The sequence below is a fragment of the Ictidomys tridecemlineatus genome, chromosome 7, assembly GCF_052094955.1.
Source record: "Ictidomys tridecemlineatus isolate mIctTri1 chromosome 7, mIctTri1.hap1, whole genome shotgun sequence".
Taxonomy (NCBI): domain Eukaryota; kingdom Metazoa; phylum Chordata; class Mammalia; order Rodentia; family Sciuridae; genus Ictidomys; species Ictidomys tridecemlineatus.
In genome coordinates, this window is record NC_135483.1 from 114,130,270 (window position 1) to 114,154,602 (window position 24,333).

The following is a 24,333-nucleotide window of genomic DNA, read 5'->3' on the forward strand; positions in this document are numbered from 1 at the left end:
TAAATAGGCCAAACCTAACTAAGAATGTTTTCTCAGGTTTTTTTTATGAATTATAGGTTTCTTATATTTTTGCTTATTCTCTCCTTAAAACACTGGTTGTGGAATAAATTAAAATTATAATTGGCAACTTATAATTAGTAGAAACTATGGGTTCATAAAATGCCCATATCTTCATATTCTGAAAGCAGGAGCCTATTTATTCACTTTGCTTATAAGTAACACTTATTAAGCATTCTTATGTTCACTCCATAATTCTGACAGTGGAGTTTGTAGAAATGGTCAAAGTAGTTCCAATTTCAGATGTTTGTAACTGGCCCTGGGTTATGATTTCATCTTGCCACAGTTTCCCTTTATGCCCTGGTGAATCACTTCATCTCTTGGTATGAGTTTATTTCAAAACTGCCTTCTCTTATCTTCCAGGAAGACTCTTGTATAATCTCCTGTACAGTTGATAGTATTTGCAAGAGTGTTCTGCAGTCAGTGCTGCATGGTTATAGCAGCTCAGTTTTCCCTGATTATAATCATACAATTTCACATAGCTGTAGTAACACAAAATAGCCCCTTAAAATAAGTCAATCTCATATGAACTCTCTTACATTTTGAGAATCTCATCATTTCCCACTTCAGGGCATTGTCTCATGTCATTATTAACATACAAGAGTTATAAGTATGCAGTTTTAATAAGTCTCTACTGTATGCATATATCTACTAGAATCTTTCAATGAATATGTAAAAGAGTATGTTACAATTTTCCTTCATCAGTAATCATATTTTAATGATACCTATATTACTAATTTTCTTCAAAATGATAAATTTTCAAAATAATGATTTGTGAAACTTATTTTTCCCCTTCAGTATATCTAAGCATCTCACATTCTCCCCCTCCTTCTTGAACAGGATCTTGAACATTTTCTAAATGACTAAAATAAGAAATAAAACAACAGATACTTGGCTCTTTCATGTTATATCAGTGTTGCTGCCACTGCTACATAATGAGTAATTTACAAATGGTAATGATTTGCATAATAGACACTTGTTTAGTTTTTATTTTTTTTGCTTCAAAGGCAATAAGTTCACTCATATTCAAAATTTAATAAACTCCATGTTTTTCTTCTCTGATAACTTTTAAAGTTAGAGTTATGAAATAATTTAATATCAGAGAAAGAATAAAGTAGAGTGTCACCATTCACACACACACACACACACACACACACACACAAAGAAAAAAAATACTGAAATCACTAGATAGGAATGTAGGGAGGGGGAAGCTTGCATTTGATATATAAAGATGTGAAAGATTCTGTTTTTCACATTATTTTTAGTTAGGTGATATTTATCAGCCAATTATATTACTTTCAGCAAACAAATCAGGTAATAACTAATGTGTAGAACATGAGCCATATTAACTTCTCAAGATTTATGTATGGAATCAAATCTATTGATTAAATGATCAGTTTTCTTCATCTGTTGAAACTCTAGGTTTCCTTAAGAACTGTGAATAAACAGTGTTTGTGAAAACAGTGAAAAAACAATATTCAGCATGTTTTCAAAATTTATCCTGCAATTTAGAAATCATGAGACAATCTTTTACCAACTGAAGTGAAACAAATGTGCCTAGCAATTAGAAGGGTGCATAAAGTTTATAACCAGGTAAATTAAATTAAACATATAGACTACTCATAAAGAAGTAGTTCCAGATAATAAACTGGCCAGAAATTATAGTACTATGAAAGGAGCATTGGTATTTATATATGGTAAAGAATACCTAAGACTTTAAAATATAACAATATTGATGATTCATGGAGTATTTAAATCTGTTCCTTATGATTTTTCAAATCTAGTTTGCAGGAGCCATCTTGCTCAAACTGAACATTCTGTTTTTCATTTGCAATTTTTTACTTGTTGCCAATGTCCTTATTTCTAGCACAGAGGCATTGGTAAAACTTCTTAAAATATATAAGGAAAACAGCTATAGTAGTGTTTATAGCCACCAATCAGACTTCTCTCTTGGACCATCCTTAGCATTACACACAGAGCTAGGATATTCCATACAATCCTGTGGGTATTACATGTTTATGATGAAGATATAAACAACAATAAACAAATTCAAAACCAGTTTTCAATGTGTGCATTTTAATAATTAGAAGGAATGTATATGTATGTGTCCATACATACATACATAAATATTATTTTTAAGTAGTTTGTCAGCTATAATAATAAATTCACTACCATTCTTTAGAATTATAAAATTTTACTACAACTCAGCTTAATAGCAACACATTTTGGACCAAGATAAGCTTTCATTTTCTATCATCTGTCTAAGGTCTTTCAAAGCTACTTTTCCCACATCACTTAGTGATTCAGGCATTTTATGCACAGATCATAACTCATCTTTTCTTTTGCATTTTAGTGTTCAGAGTAAAGATTCTAGATGCCCCATGACATCATTAGGAAGACTATATGTTTTTTGTTCTTTGGTGTTCCATTACTCTGGAGAATGTACTTTTCATCCTAATCTCTATCACTTACTTAAAAATGAAATCCTTTGCTCTCAGATTATATTTAGAGACTTTTCTGTCATTTAAATTCATTTCTAACATATTTAGTTTATGATCTTTCACAATCAATTATGATTTTTAAAACACCCAAATTTACCCTGTCCTTTAATGGAAAATTTCCTCTGCTCTCCAACATCTATTATGCCTCTCACACACAGGTCCAGCTTATTGTGAGCACCCTTAACATTGGAAATGCAATGTCTTGTTATTATCGATAATTGGCAACAATCTTATACCTTGTGCCAACCCTTCTATAAGAGATTACAATTTCCTTAATGGAGAGAGACATATATTTTGTAGGTCAAAAGGAGTTCACTGTAAGCAAGTTCATATATTTCAACCTAACACATACATACATTTATATAAATATATTCACTATAAGTATTCTATCTATTCTATTTATAACACAGAATCACTCACTCACTGTGGTAGGGATACAATCTCATTACTCTGCATAAATCAGCTTTCATCATTTATCTCAATAAATATTCTGTTCCTCTTTTATACTCACAGGTAGGAAGGATCTGAGAGAATATTCAGATTCAGGTTAACTGACTATAAACCCTATGTTTTTGTATTTTTCTTGCTTCTTTTACATGGCGGTCTTTCTACAAATACAGGCCACTGTTATTTGAATTTTTATACTGCTCATCCAAATTTTGGGTATCAGTTCTAGGAAAATCAAGGAAAAACTCCCCATTACACATGGAATATAATAGTGACATTTTATATCAACATTTCTTTTAATTGGTTCAGCCACTCAAAATGATGATTTCACCTTCTTAGGGGGGAATATTTTAATTGGTAACTATAGACAGGGTGGATGGGAAAGAGGAGAACTCAATGAAAAGGAAAGCAAATATAAAAGCATCAATTTAAGCACATTAACAACCCACTTTGTGCCCGTAAATAAAAATTGGGGACAAAGGCCTGATATTTCACCCCATGGGGAAAAGTTCTACTTAGAGAAAATGAACGCAATACCTTCCTAAGAAAAACTTAAACATTTCTGTGACTCAGTGTCTCCTTGTCAGAAAAAAAAATCATTAAAAAAAGGAAAGAAACATCATGATTATGAAATACCCATGGTGCATCACAGAAGTACTGAGTCATGGACCAAGTTCACTGTAAACCTACATTCTGTTGGACTTTGGGAATGAATGTTGACCAAGGAATGTTGTTCTAATTGTGTTGAAGATATTAGTCCACTCTGTCACCTGCTCATGATGCCAGAGTATACTGGCATGATATTTTAGCTACGTCTACTTTGTCTCCTTCTCTTTATGTTACACTATGAAATAATGGAAGTCGGTAGTCTGTGCATACCCACTCTTAGAAAATTCTCAAAGTAATTTTAATTGCTAAGCAGAAATTTTGCTGCCAGCATCTTAAATTATTGTTATAATATCAGCAAGTACCAACACTTAGATCTCAGAGTATATTTTACACTTGCTGAATGGCTGAAATTTCCAGACAAATCAAATAGACTTTTTAATAAAAGTCTTACTTTTATTACATTTTTTCATTTGTTGGTATCCTGTCTGAAAAAAAAAATGGGAATTATGTTAGCAATTCAAGCAGCATAAATTTTAGTACGTGACTGGTGGCATGGGTATTGGAAAGAACTAAAAGAGGAGAAAAGGAAGGGATCAAACGTAGCTATAGTTAAACAAGAACTGGTATTCCAAGGACAAGAAATTTTCTCTGGATCCAAGGCCAAGAGGCTTAGTCTACACTGAATTGTTCGTGTTATAATGGGACTATTGGCCTCATGTGCTGTTAATTATCTGCTGCTACTGGGGATTCCACCATATGCAGAATAAAAGAAAGGCATTCTTCCTTTCTACCTTGCAAAGTAGAATTGGATTCCATTGGCAGTGTCCATCAAGAAATCTGGAAAAGGTGTCTGAGAAGTGTATTTTCCAACTTAAGACTAAACCTAAAGCTGACAGTCCACATACAGGACACAGCATTTTTTCTTCTTTTCTTTTCTTTTCTTTTAACCATTGATTTATTGAGATGAAGTTCACAAACTCCCTTTGGCAGTGATTTGACCATTATATAGTTACACACTAAATGTCAGAACTAAAGGTGAAGGTCTTGCTAAAATCAATTTATATTTTCTTGCCTTCTGAAACAAAGACAACTGAATGTAATTTAATGTTTTCTTGATGACTCAAGGTTAACTTTAGAATGTCAGTGTTTATACTGTGCTCATTATCTTGGATGACTTGAGATACAGTATGATGCTTATCCCAATGCTGATGTGTCCATATTGCTATTAATTTAAGGTCTCTCTTCTATGCTCTTTATTCTCATTGTCTTATCTTTTTGTTTTGTCAATCTTCATTTCTTATAATTGTCACTGCCTATTTATTTAGTGTTATCTGGACTGGTACTAATCTTAGAACTGACTTGTATAAACAAATAAAATAAGCAAATTTTCTTTCATCAAATTTTTACAAAGAAATAAATCTCAGTAAAATCCTGAGTGGAAGCTGGTGATTTCCCTCATGAGCAACATGTATGTGTATACTAGTTCAGAGTACATTTTTGTCTGGTTACCTCTATTTTCCAGAGATTACGGCTATTTGCCAAACATTCTCCAGGTAGTTGGTATGCTAATATAATTAGCTAGCTAGCATAAATAGGGTAATTTTGTGAATAGCCAAAGTTATATTCTGAATGATTCATTTCATATGATTCAGAGAAATAAATCCTTTATGAACACAAGGATAGCTTCTTTTGGAAATTTACAATAATCTATTATGCTTTTTGAATTCTAAGGAGTTCAAAAAAATAAAATATTTTAATATATTATTTCTAGACCTTATTTTTAATATATATGTATATATCTTATGTATACATGTGAAAGGATATATATGTATGCATGTAAAATAGATTATATATATATGTAGATATATACATATATATATATCTACATATATAGTTTGCTGGAAGGAAAGGGAAACTTCAAGAGACTAAAGACAAGAAAATTAAGAAGAAATTTTTTTAAAATTTTAATCTTTTGTACTTGTAGATGGACAGAATGCCTTTACTTGTTTATTTTTATGTGGTGCTAAGGATCAAACCCTGTTCCTCATGCATGCTAGGCAAGCTCTCTGCCACTGAGCTACACCACAACCCAGAAAATATTTTTAATAAAAACTAAATCTAAAAATATTATTAAGAAAACAACAATTCCTTCTTTTGCCCTCCAGCAAGACATTATGATCTAGTGTAATTAATTGTTCATATATAAAGGTAAAATTTTACCTATCCTTTTATGGTTCTGTCACCTTACATTTTGAATCTTCTTGCCTGAACTATCATTATTCCAAGAACTTAAAGAATTAGCCACCAGGAAAATAATAATGAAGACTATACTTTTCTAACATCATACAGCTATCTTTCTCATTCCATTATTGCTGAGTGTCAGAGACAGCATTATTATATATACATGACATGAAGGCACAGAGAAATGTGAGCCAGGATCACATAGCCACTTAGTGACAAATTTGTATCCAAATCTCCAAATTTAGGAATCCATACATTTGAAAATCCACGGAATTTTGAAAGTGGCAGAAGAACAATGAAAATAATAATTTATATAATGAAAGTATTTGTTTTCTCTCACTTTTATAAAAATTTCTATAAAATTACTGCCTTGAAAGAATACATATTTTATTATTTACAGTACTTCAGAAGTCTAACGTAGATGTCTCTTGGCCAAAATCAAGGTGTCTGCAGAGATAGTTCATTCTGGAGGCTCCAGGGAAAATGTTGCCTTACCTTCTGCAGCCTCTACTACCCTCAAGTTCCCTTTGCTCTCAGCCCTCATGCTCCATCAAAAAGCCAGGAATGGCTCGTGAAGTCCTTCCTATTAAGTATCACTCTGACCTCTTCTTAATTGCATCTCCCCTTGGTTCTGACTTGTCTGCCTCCCTCTTCTATTTTAAGGAGCTCTTGCAATTACATTAGGCCTATTTGAATTGCAGGATGATCTCTCTAATGTAAGATCAGCTGATTTGCAAGTTTTAACCCACCTGAAGTCTTAATTCCCCTGTGTCTCTAACTGGGATATTCACAGACTACAAGGATTAGAATATGAACATTTTGGGGAAGTCATTATTCAGTCTACAATCATCAGTAAAGGTCCTAATGGGTATAAATGCTCCCATAATTTGTTTCCCTGTCATAAAAAGTAGAAAGTAGTAGCTTCGTTTTTTTTTTTAAGAGAGGAAACAATATCCCATGAGATTTTAGCTTTTGTTGATGGAAATTTTAAATAATTGTAAATAAAAATTCTTGGAATTATTTAAGACTTTTATTCTGCAGAAGATAATTAAGTAAAATTAAGAGGAAGCATTATAGCTTTCTATTGGGAATAGCCATTAAAATGCAAAAATGTTGGGTTAAAAAAGCTTCAGTTTGGCTCAAGGGTTTCTTACAGTTCACTATGTGTAGAATTTGGAGATAGTAGCCACAGCATCATCCTGAAAGTGACTAGACCAGGGTCTACCAGGTGACTACATGTTTAAACTAAATTCAATGTAAAACATCTATGAGGACTAGATGCAAGTACCAGATAAAATATTGGTTAAGTAGGCTAATGTTACTACATTTCTAGTAGTATTTTTATCCCCCAAAGTTTACTGTACAATTCCAAAATCATAAATTTACATAATTTTCAGTTGGATTAAATATATGAGACAAAAAGCGTTTTAAAAATAAACATTTATAGGAATTATTTCTTTAAATATTTTATGATAATTTATGCAATTGTTAAGTTACCCATTATTTCTTCCATATTATGGGTACTGTAGATTCAATAAGTACACAAAAGGATCCTTTTTAAATTACAAAAGACCATAGTGAGTTCTAAAATAAGAATACAGAAATTTCCAAAGTCTGAAAATTTATTTACAGTAAATAAATTTAAAAATAACATATATAATTATAATGCTCATAATTACATATATCTGTGTGTATACATATAGCATAGGCTAGTGAGTATAAAGGAATATACATTTGCAATCCTTAAGATGTATGAAACAAAGTGGTAATAATAGACATATATTCATACTTATTTTAAGGACTTAAGACCATGGACTGAGGGCTATAATTAATGTAAGGCCTTAAAGGTATGGATTTGGTATGCCATATTTCCACAAAGGGGACACATGTGTAAAGAAGGTAAAAATCCATGGTACTTTGATAAACTTAGGGCACTGCTTGCCCATCTGACTCACAGCTGATTGACTTCCTTTCCTCCCAGTGCAATGATCACCCTCACACTGTGGTAGGGAACTCCTATTAGTCTGGGGAAATCCTATTCTCTGGTTTCATGTAATTGAGCCACATTGGGCCAAGTGGTCTTAAGTGACTAACCACATAATTCCATTGATTCCTCACAACAGTGAAGTAATGATTAACATCAAGACTTACAAGAAGAGCACATTATGCAAATTAAAAAAAAACTATAAGAAAATCACAAGAATGATTAAATCTATGTATATAAATGAATATAGATCAGACTCAGAGCTTTAGAGTTATATACACAATATCACAAGTTTAATAACCAGGAGAAAATCAGAATCCAGGTTCCAAACTATCTCTGTATTCTGTTAATAGCAACATCGAAACATATTCATCACATTTGCCTTGAGCCAGGTACAGTTAGAATCTCTGCACTTTAAATAAATTCATTTATTTGTCAGAAGATCACTTTTAGATCATTCTACTATTATTTCTACTTTAATTTGAGAAAATTGAAGCAAAAAAAAAAAGGAAAAGCAACTAGCCAAGATCATTCCAGTTTTAGTTGAGAAAATGAGAATTGGATATAAATTTGGTTTAATTCCAAAGGTGATGGCTTTGGTTTTATCTACTGCCTCTTGTAGATACATCTGCTTTGACATATCTACATATCTTTATTGTGCATGAGGGGCTATTGCCTGCTTGCTAGCAAATCTCCTCTTTTATTTAAAAGAAAAATGCAAAGCAGTAAATATTTACTGAGCATCAGAGTGCAAATATAGAGTCCTGGGAAGGAAAGGAGCCCAGTACATTGCTTACTTCACAGTTCCTGCTAAGTAATTATTTGTTAATTGATTAGTGAGCATGATACTCAACAGACTGAGTGCAAAGACACCTTGAAAACTCAAAGAAAGGTAAGGAGAAGCTGCCATGCACATTAACAGAGCAAAAGTGGTGAAATGAGTTCAGATTCTTTCTCTTGAAGTACAGCAAACTCCACTGGACATGAATTACAATCTATTTATCTCTAGATATATTAAACTTTGACATATTTAGAAATATTTCCAAAACGTACATTGGTTTCATGCCCTGTAGCTGTATCCCTAATCAAGTGATACTACCATCTAAATTTCATACCAAGTTTGGAGGGAAAGGTTAAAAATGTATTTCAAATATACTCTCAAATTACAAATGTGAGCCCGATTTTATCAGCTACTGACAATTTAATATGCTGAAAATAGTGGGGTACATTTTCAAAGCAGCATGCTTTAATTTAGCCATGTAGCTCATGTTTATTTTATTGGGAGTTGCACCGTGAAATCACTACAAAACACTTCGAACACTCACCCAACTGTGTCTACTAAAGGGAAAGGAACATTAATTGCATGGAAAAAGTAAAATAACTACTAAACCTTAGCCGAAAGGATGATCTCAGTTTTGCCTAATTTTTATGTTCTTTCTGATTTAGAAAAAATGTCACGAATAGCAGTCACCTTAAAAACAATTTTTTAAAAATTAATTATATATTGTGTGTCATGCTTCAAAAACCAGTCTACCGTAGAACATTAAGTAACCAGTATTGATCTATTAACCTATCAATCTTTATCCTTTAACCATCAGGAATTCTAATAAGTCATAATCATATTAATTATAATCAAATAAAAGATGCAGTGGCACAAAATTGGGAGAGTTTTACCTCATGAGATACTCTCTTCTCTCTAAAATTATTTGCATCTTATCACAGATGAAATATGTTAATCTACATTGCATTTTAAAAATGGGTAGGACCCATCTCTTAACTAATGATTCATAACATCATTTGCAGCTATTAGCCTATAAGGTAAGTGCTGGTGGCTCTTTTATCTCACTGTTCAGTGTGATACTATCAATTTAAAGTCTATTTAGTATGGGGGATTTACACAGATAACACATTATTCATTGAGGCCTGTCAGGTTTTTAAATTTTGTATCACCATATACAATCACACGTGCCACAGTATAAAATAACACTTAAGAGAGGTAACATAGAATCCCTGCTTAACTAATCAAGAGTCCCATAAACATCAAGGTCAACTATACCTCTAGAAGTCATACTTGGCCATAAAATTTTTCCAAATCTGGCCCTCACAAAGGATGTGTCTACATTGCAAAGCCTAGATTGGCCAGGAAGAAGGGAGATTTGCTGTGGGCAGCAGAAGACAGATATTCTTCCGGCACTTTTTTTTTTTTTTTGTCAGGAGGCAGTGTCATCTCTCTATCTGAATTTATCTTGACACTCAGAGAAATGATCATGTCTTTGTACTGTCACTGCACTCTCTAATGAGGATGTGAACATGCTTACAGATTTTAATTCACAAGTCCTCACAACACCTTTCTTTTGAAAACAAGTGATAAACACCTTTTAGTTATTAAAAATTCAGATGATTATGGAGCATATCAAAGGCTATCATGAATATTTATGGCAACAGAAATACAAATAGGTGTTATCATTCTCTGTATGGACAGGAAGTATGTTATTGAAAGGCTGAAGGCCTTGGTCACAGGGTCCTATGAATCAATCCTACTCCACAAAAATTTATTGAACACTAACCATATGCAAGAACAGTTGCATAGTATTAACATTTGATATGTTGGTTAATGAAACATATCAAATTCCAAATGAATAATATTGTCTATGTTCATAGCCTATGGTCCAAGTGAGCAGGCTGAAATGTAAGGAGGTAAGGCCTGCACTCATGGTAGTACCATGGGATTCAGAAGAAAAATACATAAAAATCATAATGGAAATGAACTAGCAAACTGGTAATGAGCCTAACTAGATAATTCTTTTTCTGCCTATAAATAACAATTTTATTTGAGCACCAACTTATTAATACTCTTCTGGGTCTCAGCTTGCTTAAATTTTAAAGATATTGTTATTACAAATTTGAGATGCAATGACTTAGAAGATTGGAGCTTTGGCAAGTTAATTAGCTCACAAAACCTTAGTTACCCTGATTAGTAGGGAGGATGATAACTGTCCCTATATCATTAGACTACTGTGAGGACTAAATGAGCTATTTTATATAGAAGACCTGCTACCTAGATTTCTATCTACCCTAAGATATTATTGTTAAAATTACCATGGTTATGCATATTTTCCAAGAAATACTAATTTTGAGGAAATAATTACATTTATTTCTAAAATTAAATAAAATAGCTCTATGTTTAAATAAGTTTTCACTGTGACAAGTTGAAGTCAAATCATTTTTCCCCTCAGCACATCCAAATGTTTTCAATATGGAAATATGCACTGTAAATTTCTAAGATGGAGATATAACAATGAGGATTGTTTGACCACAAAATTCCTGTGGTAGAACAATTTACAGATGAACCTTCTACCAAAGACATTCTGGTAAATTCTGAAAATGTTGATTTCAAAACTAATTGGGGTTTATGATATTAAGACTTCCCATACTATATATGAAACTCCTTCCAAAACATTGTTTCCTTTTCTTCTTTTCAGAATGAGTACCACTGCAGTGAGGAAGCATAGACTTAGGACAGTTTGAAGGCCTTTAGTTGTAACTTCCTAGAAGAGATTTCCAAAGTGGCATTTAGCATTTGGATGGGCAGGTTGTTTATACTTTCATCTTCCGTTTCTGAAACTTGGATTGTTCACTGAGAAAAGAATCCTTAACTGTTGGGATCTTACAAGCTGAGGCTTTGTGACTAAGTTTGTATATAACCAGTGTCTTATGCCGCATTGGCTCTATGACACATCCCACTAATCTCATCAATTATATCATAATCAACAGTCCATTTTCTTCCTGTTTTTAATTTTTAAAGAAAAATCTTAATTAAACAGATGTCTAGAATTACTTAGAGAAGAATATTTTATAATTAGAGTCACAAGATTCACAAGTTACTTTCTCAAAAGTCTTTGCTACAATGATAAATTGTTAACCAGTGCTACAAACTGTAATTCCTTCAGTTGGTTCAAGTTATATTTTCTCCCAATGATATTTTGAATTTTAAGCTTTATATATATATTTCACAACAAAAATTGAAAGATATTGCAATGCTATCTCTTTTAGTTGTAGATTTTACCCTGTATTTCCCATTTCACTGTTTTATATCAGTAATGAGTTTTCCAAGTCCTAAGTGGAATGTACTGTGGTCACCATATAACAATTCTGTGAGTAGATGTTTTTATCACTGTATTAAAAAATAAAAAACCCAAACAATGAAAAGGTAAACAAACTCATTAGAATTTACTATGTACCAGAGGTGTTTAAATTCTCTTAAATCTTTTCACCAATTCTCTGTGGTAGCTACTATTATTATTATGGTCATTAACAGACAAGTAATTAATAAGCAGAGGTTGTGTTACTTGTATACCTTCAGGGAGCTAATAAGCCTAGCATGCGAATTTGAACTCCAGCCATGTGATTAAATTCTAAAAGCCATATACTCTCCTATGCCATATCTCTCTTCTCTTTTGCCCTAAGCAACAATTCCCCAATCCTGAGGAAAATAGCCCATCCTTTACTTGCAATACAATAAAACTAAAAGTGTTGGTGACTTGATATATTTTTCTTAGGACTCTTTGAGCTGGTATCCATGTGTGGTTTCAATAAAATCATAATCAAAAATCAATTATTAAAACATTTTAAATCAAACATCTACAGGACTGTCATAATATGAGAAAATCATCCAGAGAACATATTGGAACTTTGATTTAGAACTTTGATTTAGAATCTAATTTTTTTCCTTCTATATTTGCACCTTGTTTCTTTAAAACCTTCAAAATATATTCATACATGCCCCCTTATATCACTTAAAAATGATCATACATTCATTGAGGTATATGCTAATAATTATTACTACTCTTCTGGTGGATTATACAACCAAAATAGTGCTGTGATATAGTTAAACTAATCTGTAAAGTAGGATACTTTGATAAAATTTCACTCTAATTAAATACAAGAAATGATGATATATTACAGCATTTATTTAATAAATATTTACAATCTATAATGTGTCAGGCATTGTTTTCAACATATGGGACACATCAATGAGCAAATCAAAGTTCCCTTAAAGAACTGTAATTTATGGTGAACAGAAAATACACATTAAACAAATTATGTAAATGAAACATGGAACATGCGATGTATGTTATGGAGGAAAATTAAAAAAAAAAAAACAGGCAAGCAGCAGAAGGATTGGGGCAGCTTCCAGTAATACATATAATTGTTCATTATGTGACAAGTGAGAATGGTGAAGACACAAACAATGTATCTATAGATATTTCAAAGAGAGAAAATCAGTAACTGGGCAAGACAAGTTAAGAAGAAATCCTTCCTGGAAGAATTAAAAGATGACTCATGTGATTAATATTCTTCTATCATCTCTTTTCTTGGGTGTAGACAGGACCTATGACTAACTTTTAACCAACAGACCATGTGAACTTGTGGGATTTTGCATGTGTAATTAAAGCCCCTAATCAGTTGACTTTAAGTTAATGTTTATCAAAGGGAATGTTTTCTCAGGTGTGCCAGACCTATCAGGTGAGCCCTTAAGCAAGATTCTAGAAGCAGCACAGACTATATCTTACTGCAGACTTTGAAGGAGCAAGCTCCATAACATTTACAGCTGCCAGAAAATGAATTCTGCCAAAAACCTCAGGCAGTTTGGAAAAAGAATCTTCCCTGGTTGAGTCTCTGGATTAGAATGCAGTCTGCCTTAAACTTGGAATGCAGCCTTGGGAGACTGTGCCGAACACTCAGCTAGTTTGTGCCCAGACTCCTGACCTACAAAAATATGAGCTATAATTGTAGCTTTTTTGGGCCACTAAATTTGTCATGACTGTTGTGCAACAATAAATAAAAATAGTACAGGAGTTATCAGGTGAGACAAGAGTGTGTCTGGGTCAAGGGAAAGTTTTATGCAAATTAGAAAAGGGCACTTAGTAAAGGAGAGATTCAATCCTGTAGGTTGGAGGTTTGGAGAGAGAAGAATGCCTTTTTTCCAAATAGAAAACACAACCTTCCCTCTGAGCAGACACAGCCCTGACACAGGGAACATGGCTTAACAACAGTACTCCTATTCATTCTCTCTGCTGGTCTCCCCTGCACAACCATAAGCAATGACCTTGAGTAAGATTTTAGCAGATTGAGAAAGACTAGCTAAAGGGAAGCAGATTGAAACTGCATTTCAGGAGTGTAGCTGCAATGGTAACAAAAAATATTCACCGCAGAGCAATAAAATACAGGCAAAGCACAATACAAGAATGGGTGTAGATGTACAGTCTAAACCTGCACAGATTTACTGTATAATCTAGGAATGGCTTCTGTGTGCTCCTGTAATCTTGCCCTTTGCAAGGTATCTGACAATCTTTAAGTTCTCATTTATAGATGAGAAAATCAGGGCTTAATGAAAGCAGTCTAAAGTTTTATGAACATGAACTTTACTCTGAAGATGAAGAGGGCTGGCCCCAAATCCCTGCCCTACTCTGTCTTATGCTGCTTTTACTTTTAGGGAGTCTGTTTCCTTTGTTGGTTTAAAAAAAATTAGCTACATTTTTCCTAGGACTCTATGAAATATAAAATACAAGGTGAATCACATTTCTCTGGCACATAATAAGGGTTCATTTAATAATACCTATTATTTTCCAAGGTCATATGGTTATTAAGTGGCAGAAAGAAGATTTGAAATTTATGTCCTCCAGAGATACTAGAGATAGAAAAGTTTGAAATGAACCAAGAATTGAGACAGATATCACAAAAGTGGAAGAATTATGGTGAAACAGAAGCAACTGAGTATAGATTTATGTTGGAAAAAAAGAAAAAGGATTAATCAAAGACATATAAGATTTTAATTCTGGATGCTAAAAGATATCACTGCCAGAGATAGGGGCACAAGGAAAGAAATGACATGCTATAAAATGATCATTATTATGAGAAGGTTATATGAGGAGAAGGTAGACAACTGAACACACACAGCATTTAGTGCAGATTGCTAGGTTCAAAAATGTCTAATTATCTGTAGATAGGCACATCCTATAAGAGGACTTAGCACAGATGATTGTCCTTTAGAATAACATAGGAAGCTAATAAATGTGCCCATGAAGAATTGGCACTACCAAGAGCTTCAGAGAATTCCGGGCATTTTCAGGGAGGAGAAAATTAGATTATTGAATGGCAGAGTATTCTCTAAACCCTATGGGTCCTGTTCTATCACCAGCTAGTACTTTCAGGCTATGCTATTTTTATTTGCAGCATACACATTACCTTGTGAACAGGCCAGAAGACATTCTGGTTTTCAATGAACTGCCTATCTGATTTTACAATATTTAACACAAGTCACTTGGAGGAAGAATTCATTACTAATTATCATATTCATGTAATGATGATTAAAAAAATTGAGTAAATACTAACTCCTGCCTTAATGATTGTAATGGGCTGTAATGTTATTTAAATTTGTTTTATAAAAATGTATTATAAATGATATAGTTAGAATAATTCATCACACTTATAAACTTATTTCAATACGAGAAGCCCAATTTTATTTCCATAGTTAGCCACATTTCTTAGCCTGGTTTTGGCACTATTTGACAAAATATATTCTAAAGGCAAACCACCTAAACAGAAAAGACAGTTTGGAATTTGGGGAAGAGCTGTCTCCTGCTATTTTTCTTTCTTTTTCCTCTCATGAAAAGAACTGCATGCTTAGAGCATTGCAACCATTAAGACTACACTCTGATAAGTGAATGGAATAAAACACAGCAGAACAAATGCCGAAAATTGGCAATGCTGATGTTACCTTTTGAAAGCTGAGGAAGAATTTTCATTATAAAAATTGTTTGAATTTTTTTCCATTTTCCTTCCTCTCTACCGTCTTTTCTAAATACTTCTATCAACTTTCATTTGAAAAAAGATGAATGAGGACGTCAGTAAAGAAAAAAAATTCTGTAGTTAGAAAAGAAATAGATTATTGCTTTTAGCCTCGTTTTTCTTGAATTCTGGTTGCAAGTAAACCAGGATTATTTACATCCTTGCTATGTCACTTTTAATTCAATAAAGTTTTCCAATTAATGTTATTTTTTTACTCTAATTACAAATAAGCAATAGAAGGTTTTAACAAAATGTTCTGGAAAATAACATCCATCCATTAAATCGTTAAAGAAATTTGGAACAAGCAGTTTGTCATACTTCTGGCAAGCTTACTAATGATTGGTTTCCTGTATATTAAGCTGTTGTAAAGATAATAGCAAACTAAAAATCTTCTCTTCGTGTACAAATTAATTACATTCATATGCAATTCACATAATTGTGACTCACTTTGCATTTTGATACTTTGGAAAATTTATATGGAGTTCATGGGTGTATCTTCTCCTTCTTCCTAACATTCAAGGTCTCCATTTCTCTTACATGAAGGTAGTGGGAACCTGGAGTCCATAGCAGCCAGCTGCCATAAACATGCAATGACTTGGCAGAAAGATAGAAGGTTAACTCATAGTTTCTATGACTGCCTAAAAGTTTAAGAGGTTTACTTTTTTTTGGTCTTTTTTTTTTTAACACAAATTTCCTGTTTAAAAACCTAGAAAGAAAGGGCCCTTTGTTGAATACTGGTATGCTTTCCAACAGAGATTTCTGATTTTCCCAGAGTGCTGATGTTTTTGATTGGGTTCTGAAGTTGGGAAGAAGGAACATGGGATTTTAGACACTATTTCCACTGTGTTTTCTCCTTCCAATATAAATGGTGGTAGAGAATCACTTTGCAAGGTGTTGTATTTTTTAAATATTTATACAATTTTTAGAACTGGAGTCTAAAATCCTGAATTTTCTGGATTGTTCAGGTAATTATGTCATCCTTTCAAAACAAGAGAGAAAATAAAACTGCCTGGATTATTTCTACAAAACAATACATTTGCCTTCAGATTTGACTGTTCTGTCACTAATAAAAATAGTAGCATGGAAACTCAAGAAATCAGGCTCTAAATAATTAAGATGAGGTCTTTTAAATTCACATGATTTTAGATTTAGGAGAGAGGTTATAGACTCTTCTTTCCTATGGGTTTTCAAGTATCTAATTAGTTCTCTGTTCATTTTCTAATTAGAAGCAAAAGGGTACAATTCTTTTGGGCAGAGAAGTTTCTTTAGCTGGGATCAAGTCATTAATAATATAACTTTAAAGGATATTGTGCCTTTGGTCAAAATTTAGTGTAAAAGTTTGAGATATGTCCACTTGATGACAAAAAAAAAAAAAAAAAAAAAAAAAAAAAACCAAGAATTCTATGTCACAAGCATTTATACACATACACTGACCTGGATAGAAGGCATACTTGTCTAGTCATTAGAATTTTCCAAGCAAAGGTGAAAAGAGTATGGATTCAGTGACAAAAATAAGAATTTCTTCTGGGGTTGGGGATGCAGCTGAGTGGTCAAGAGCTTATGTAGCATTCACCAGGCATTCAGTTTCCAGCAGTACAAAGGATGACGACAGAAACTGCTCCTAAGTGTACTTTACCTGTCTACACTTGATGCGAACCAGAAGGGAAGACTCTTATTTAATTTTGTCTACCTCTGACAGCTGCCAACTTAATTTGGCGTGTTTACTTTCACAAAGGAAAGGGTTCCAGCTTAGGGACAGGTCAACATTTTCCTTAATTAACATCATTTTTTTCTTCTCAAAAATCTATCCTGAAGTTCAGTTTTGGCATCTTGTTCTTCACTAAATACATGTTAAGATTCTGTGTGAGTTAAAATAATGTAATGGCTTTGCCATCCAACAGACAGAAGTGTGATTCCCACCTTTATCACTTGCTGGCCCTGCTGCTGTAATTCATTTAACCTCACTAAACCTAATTTCCACTTTGGTTCTACAAACTCTGAATAATACTTTACATGACTGGATTGTCTGAATATCTACAAAAGTATATTTGTATAATCCCCAGTGTCACCTAAGCCCCAGTAGGGTCATCTGTACCATTTGCTGACAATTCATTAGATATTTTCCTATATGGGCCAGTCATCAAGACTGCGACTTTCCCACTTTATGTGTCACTATAGGAATTCTTATAGGACTACAAACTGAGGGATTTATTCATGACTAAGCTTTAATGCAACTGGTAATGATACTTATTAGGCTACCTAAGTATTGGTACAGACTTGGCCTTGGACTTGGTGTCCTGTCTCACTATTGTGCTAAGGTCGTCTGTGTTCTACTCTGTGGCCTCCTGTACTCCTCTACTGATACCCAGATAAATGGTATGCTCTTCCTGGATTGAGAGCTCTTAGTGGGGAACACCCAGAACCAGGAGAAGAGAGCCTGTGTCAAAGGGGGTCAGCTTTGCCTTACACCTTGGATGACTCTTTCCCAGTGGACAGGATCATCTATCAGACTCAATGTAGTCTCACATTAGATCCATTCCTGATGTCTCTAGACACATAGTTCAAGGTACAGAGTCTAGACCATTCTGACCTAGACTAAGCCATATTTAGACTTTGTGGCATGTTTTGAGCCATCTCTTAGGGACCTATTTTCTTACCCTGTTCCTGGCCTCCACTGCCCTACCACAAAGCTCCAATGATGAAAAGTTTTTAACTATTTCAATGAATTCCTGTTACACAGAGCATCAGAAATTGTAGCTGGCCATTTGCTTTTGAGCAAGGATGTCTCTTCATCAGTGTCAGAATCCTTCTTGATCCTCATAGTACTCTGAAGAGCGGTGGGGAGGGGCAGGGAATAGAGAAGGTCCATATCTATCTGAATCTGTATTTTTATTCAACAGGCACTTGATCCAAATTTTATATGTAAACCTCCTGGTTACATAGGAAGTATTTTACATATTACTTAATATGGTTTTCTTTTTTTTTTTTTTTTGCCCTGCATGCACAGTAAGTAGAACTCTACCTTCCAAATCTGTAATTTCACTTAGCAACTCTCTTACCTAGAACCCTATTAAGATGCTGAAGATCAGGAAAACATTGCACTTATGAATTAAAATACATTCAGACAATGAGTATTCCCATTTTAAAGAGGATTCCTGGATACCAACATCTTTAACTCCAAAGAACACTCATTCAAAAAACAAAATTTCATGATCAAATTTATTACATGCATTTACATTTTATATGCATCAATAAAAAATAATTCCAGAAATGATTGCAGGCTACATGTTTTTGCTATAGTTCATTTTTTTTTGTTTCTTTAAAAGGAGCTTCTCCCTAGCATCTCTTATGTCACAGCACACAATAGTATCTATCTCCTCCACCTCCAAATAGTGTTGGAATAAGAAATTATATTAATAGAGGAAACATGGAAATGAGATTAACTTAGATGATAAAGTCAGATTGGATGGTAAGAGTCAGACCAAATATTAATGTCTCTCAGTGTCTTACTTGTTGACTTTTTTTTTCTATGAACAACTAAGAAGACATCCCTTTTCAATCACTCTCCTCCTACTGAGGTTTACTAGATAATGACGGTTGGTTCCTGCCCATCTCTGGAATTTCATATTGCATTTGTCCTTCACATGCATACCAATCTCTGACATACTGACCTACATACAAATTTTCCATACAAGTTATCAAACTTTAAGAATTTTGCATGTGGTTGCAGGGAATCTTCTTATTCAATTCTGTTGTTCCTGCAAAATTTCGTATCTAAAAGAAGTGACCCTAATGAGATCTGGAAGCATATATAAATATTCCTAATGTTGTTGAAGCTATCATCAATCTGGAAAAAACATTTAAAAAATCTTATCTTTATATTTAGATTTTATGGTTTTATGGCATGTATATATAGTTGACCTTTCATACTTGCAGGTTCAGAATGTACAGATTCAATCATAAAATATGTGAAAAAAATTGCTTTTGTACTGAAATATGTACTAACTTTTCTTTCTTGTCATTATTCCCAAAATAACACAGTATAGTAATCACTTATATACTATCTATATTGTATTAGAAATTATAGTAATCTAGAGATGATTTAAAGCATATGGGAAGATGTTCATACAATATAAGAGACATTTTATAAAAGAGAAGAGGAGATTAAACCAGCCCAGGAGGATCAGGGATGAGCAGGTTTAGGAGGCTTCTGGCCTGGGTAGGGCTGTTCAGGCCTAAGGTGAAAATTAAATTGAACAGATTAGGGAGGCTGGAGACCTGGGTGGGGCCTAAGTAGATCTTGGCTTCCTGTATAAAGCCTCACCTCTCCTCTCCCTCTGGCAACAGTCTTCTCCAGCTGTTCCGATGGTGTCTTGCTCCTGAGACATCTTGCTCTTGAGACGTCTTGTCCCTGAGGACTGCGTCTTGCTCCTGACGACTACTTCCTTCCCAGACCATGGCTCCTTGGCCTGAGTTGGAAAATGCCCAGCCCATCCCCAATAAATACATCGAAGGGGCCACAAGTCCACACCAGCCAAAGGCAAGGAGTCTGGCAAAAATGACAGCAGTGGTCCTGCAGCCAAAATTGAACTTCTGCCCTTGTACTCCACTGCGACTTTGATAGAGGAGCCCACTGATGTGGAAGACCCCTAGGACCTGCCCACACTCCAGGATACTGGGATCAAAGTGGTCAGAGAGAGACACCAAAGGGAAGCTCTTATGTGTCTTCCAAGGGATTGGAAAATTCATTTGACTCCTGGGGTTCCTCTACTTGTTTGTTTGCTCCTTGGATGTCCTCAGCAGTGCCTTCCAGCTGGTTGGAGGAAAAGTGGCCGGGCAGTTCTTCAGCAACAACTCCATCATGTCCAACCTCATGGCGGGACTGGTGATCAGGGTGCTGGTGACCTTCATGGTGCAGAGCTCCAGCACCTCCTCATCCATCATCATCAGCATGGTGGCCTCCTCATTGCTGACCGTGTGGGCAGCCATCCCCATCATCATGAGGGCCAACATCGGGACCTCCATCACCAACACCATTGCACTACTCATGCAGGCCGGAGACCACAGCGAGTTTAGGAGGGCTTTTGTAGGGGCTACCGTCCATGACTTCTTCAACTGGCTGTCTGTACTGGTGCTCTTGCCCCTGGAGGTTGCCACCCACTACCTGGAGATTCTGACCAACCTGGTGGTGGACACCTTCCACTTTCAGAATGGAGAAGATGCCCCAGCACTTCTGAAAGTCATCACAGATCCCTTCACGAAGCTCATCATTCAGCTGGATAAAAAAGTCATCCACCAAATTGCAATGAATGACGAATTGGCCCAAAACAAGAGTCTGATCAAGATTTGGTGCAAAACTTTTACAAATACGACTCAGATGAATGTCGCTGTCCCCTCGCCTGAGAACTGCACTTCCCCTTCCCTCTGTTGGACAGAGGGTATCTACACCTGGACAATCAAGAACGTGACCTACAAGGAGAACATTGCCAAGAACCAGCACATCTTTGTGAATTTTAACCTCCCGGATCTGGCTGTGGGCATCATCCTGCTGATTGTCTCCCTGATGGTCCTCTGTGGCTGCCTGATCATGATCGTCAAGCTCCTGGGCTCTGTGCTCAAGGGACAGGTTGCCATTGTCATCAAGAAAACCATCAACACTGATTTCCCCTTTCCCTTTGCCTGGGTGACTGGCTACCTAGCCATCCTCGTCGGAGCGGGCATGACCTTCATCGTGCAGAGCAGCTCAGTGTTCACGTCTGCCATGACCCCTCTGATCAGTATCGGTGTGATAACCATTGAGAGGGCTTATCCGCTCACTCTGGGCTCCAACATCGGCACCACCACCACCGCCATCCTGGCCGCCTTAGCCAGCCCGGGCAACACTCTCAAGAGTTCTCTCCAGCTCTCCCTGTGCCACTTTTTCTTCAACATCTCTGGCATTTTGCTGTGGTACCCGATCCCGTTCACCCGCCTGCCGATCTGCCTGGCCAAGGGGCTGGGCAACATCTCCGCCAAGTACCGCTGGTTTGCTGTGTTCTACCTGATCTTCTTCTCCTTCCTGACCCCACTGACCGTGTTCGGCCTCTCGCTGGCCGGCTCGCCCGTGTTGGTGGGCGTGGGGGTGCCCATCATCCTCCTGCTGCTGCTGGTGGTCTGCCTCAGGCTCCTGCAGTCCTGCTGCCCACGCATCCTGCCCATCAAGCTCCGCAACTGGCACTTCCTGCCCCAGTGGATGCACTCCCTGAAGCACTGGGACAACCTCATCACCTTGGCCACCAGCTGCTGCCAGCAGCGCTGCTGTTGCTGCTGCCACGTGTGCTGCCAGGTGTGCTGCCACTGCAGCAAGTGCTGCGAGGACCTGGAGGAGGTGCAGGAGGTGCAGGGTGTCCCCATGAAGGCCCCTGAGGCCTTCGAAAATGCCGCCATGAACAGAGAAGACCAAGATGAGGTCAAGGCCCACGCTGATGTCCCGGGCACCAAGGCCATCTGCAATAGCACAGCCTTCTAGGACTACCCAGAGGTTGGGGGAACCTCAGGTGCCGAGTGCTCCACCCTCCCTGCCTTCGCATGCTTTCCACTGCCTCACAGGGATTTGTCCCTAGTGGGGAGCTTGACGTCAGGCCTAGCTCTTCTTCCCTTACTCAGACTGTCAGCTTCTGTGCCCTAGACCCCGCCTCCCAGAAGGCACAGCACATCACCAAGGGAGATGAGGACAATCAAGCTGGCCAGGAGGTGGCCACAGCCACTCCTGCACACAGGTGAAATAGGATGTTCTCAGATTGAACCTGCTTTTCAGAAAGAACCGCCCCTCCTCCAGGAGGGATTTATGGAAGGTTCTGGAAGGTACCCATGTAAGGGTGTGTATATACACATGTACAAAGCTGTTCTCTGTTGTGATAGAGCCTAAGGGCCTCTTTCTTAGCAAAGACTGACTTCCCCCAAGAGTTCTTGCTCACAGGCGTCCCTGCCCCAGAGCTGCCCTGTTTAGGGCAAATAGCAATTGTTTGGAGACTTGGACAAGAGAATGGGAGGTGGGCTTCCCACTTCTCAATGCTCCCCACTCTTTCAGCAGTTCCCTACCTAGGCAGGTGTGGGTGGCTCAAAGTTAACCTGCAGTGTCTTTGTCCTCAAGTTTTCAGGATGGGAGCCAGGCCTGAGCTACAGAAAGGGTTAGGATACATTTGGCGCACACACACAGATTGGTTGTTGATTGATTCTGATCCTGTGCTGGGCTGATGGAGGATAAGAACAGGAAATGGTTAGCATTTGGGGAGATGTTGATTGGCCAGAGGACCTCAGGCTAATTAGAAGTCAAATTGATTGACAACCATTGAGGCTACATTGATGCCACTTCCTTGGCCAGATAGAAATAGTTCCCATTGGAGCCCTTGAAACAGAATAGGCAAGTCCATTAGTCTCACTCCCTCCACTGCTGTCATCTCTAGGGCCAGGAATCACCTGCTCCTGGGACAGGTCTGTTTGTCTCCAGTTCCTCTTTTGTGTAAGATGACTTCTGGGCCAGTAGTCAACTTCCATCCATGTTCACACCCACACATACATGCACTGGAGTCTCTATTCAAACATTTCCACCTTCTCCATGCCTGTGAGTCTCCAGACTTTTCTAGGAAGATAACCAGGTGCAGCTAGATTGCCCTGAGAACGATGATTACGTGTGGCTGAGGGATAAGGGGTGGCTCCATGTCCCAGGTGCCTCCTCTCTGCCTTCCAGAGCCCCTTTTCATTTATACCATTGCTGCTCATCTCATCTGTTTTTATTCTTCCTTGGAAGGTGAGCTTCAGGCTTATATGAGACCAAAGTATCAGTGCAGTTCTGCTGTCCTCCCCCATCCAGGCATCTCTATCTTGTCTGACCTTCTCTGACCTTCCCCCCCAATAGATACTAATTCCCAAGAGCCATTTATACTCTGTATTTATAGTCACAAATCTATACAGCATTTTTCATAAGTTATATAGTAAATAGTCTGTGATTTGTGTTTTATAGTGTCTCATTTGGAAGTGAGACAGGGTTCTAAGATGTAAAGCACAAAAGACCACCTTTGTATATTTTGTAATACCACCTTCCAACCTGCCTCTGGCCATGCCACCCTGCACGCTGTAAATATGTAGGTTAACCTGGGCAATGGCCATGGCTATCCTTGCACTCTGATTTTTAAAAATGGAATCCTTGTACCTGAGTTGATTGTATTTTTTTAAAACTGGTTATGAGAAGGAAAAAATAAAAATGATCACAACCCCCCCCCCCCAAAAAAAAAATAAGAGACTTGAGCATCCCTAGCTATTGGTATCTATAGAGGGCCTGGAAACAGTCCCTTATAGATGTTATATGTGTGAACTCTTGAGTGTATATAGATAGATAGATAGATAGATAGATAAAAAGATAAATATGTTTGTAAATATATAGTTTGTATATGTGCATAATACATATGCATATATTATCATATAAATGTTTTATAAAAACTATATGTATTTGGATATATGTGTATATATGTGGAGGTGTATATGTGTATGCATTCCTATATGTGTATATGGATATGTATATATAGTATATATAAGACTCAATATAGACATATACAGATATATACAAAATGTCTATAACAGTTTATACAGAGAAGAGTGAGTACA

The 24,333-nt window shown here is 36.3% G+C and overlaps 1 protein-coding gene and 1 pseudogene across 5 annotated transcripts in view; one reads left to right on the top strand and one right to left on the bottom strand.

Moving 5' to 3' along the window:
- The window catches only part of Lrp1b (LDL receptor related protein 1B), a 1,779,935-nt gene that overhangs the window by 1,637,218 nt on the left and 118,384 nt on the right, over nucleotides 1–24,333 (bottom strand). The window lies entirely within an intron of this gene.
- Nucleotides 20,147–22,198, top strand: LOC101969810 (sodium-dependent phosphate transport protein 2B pseudogene; annotated as a pseudogene).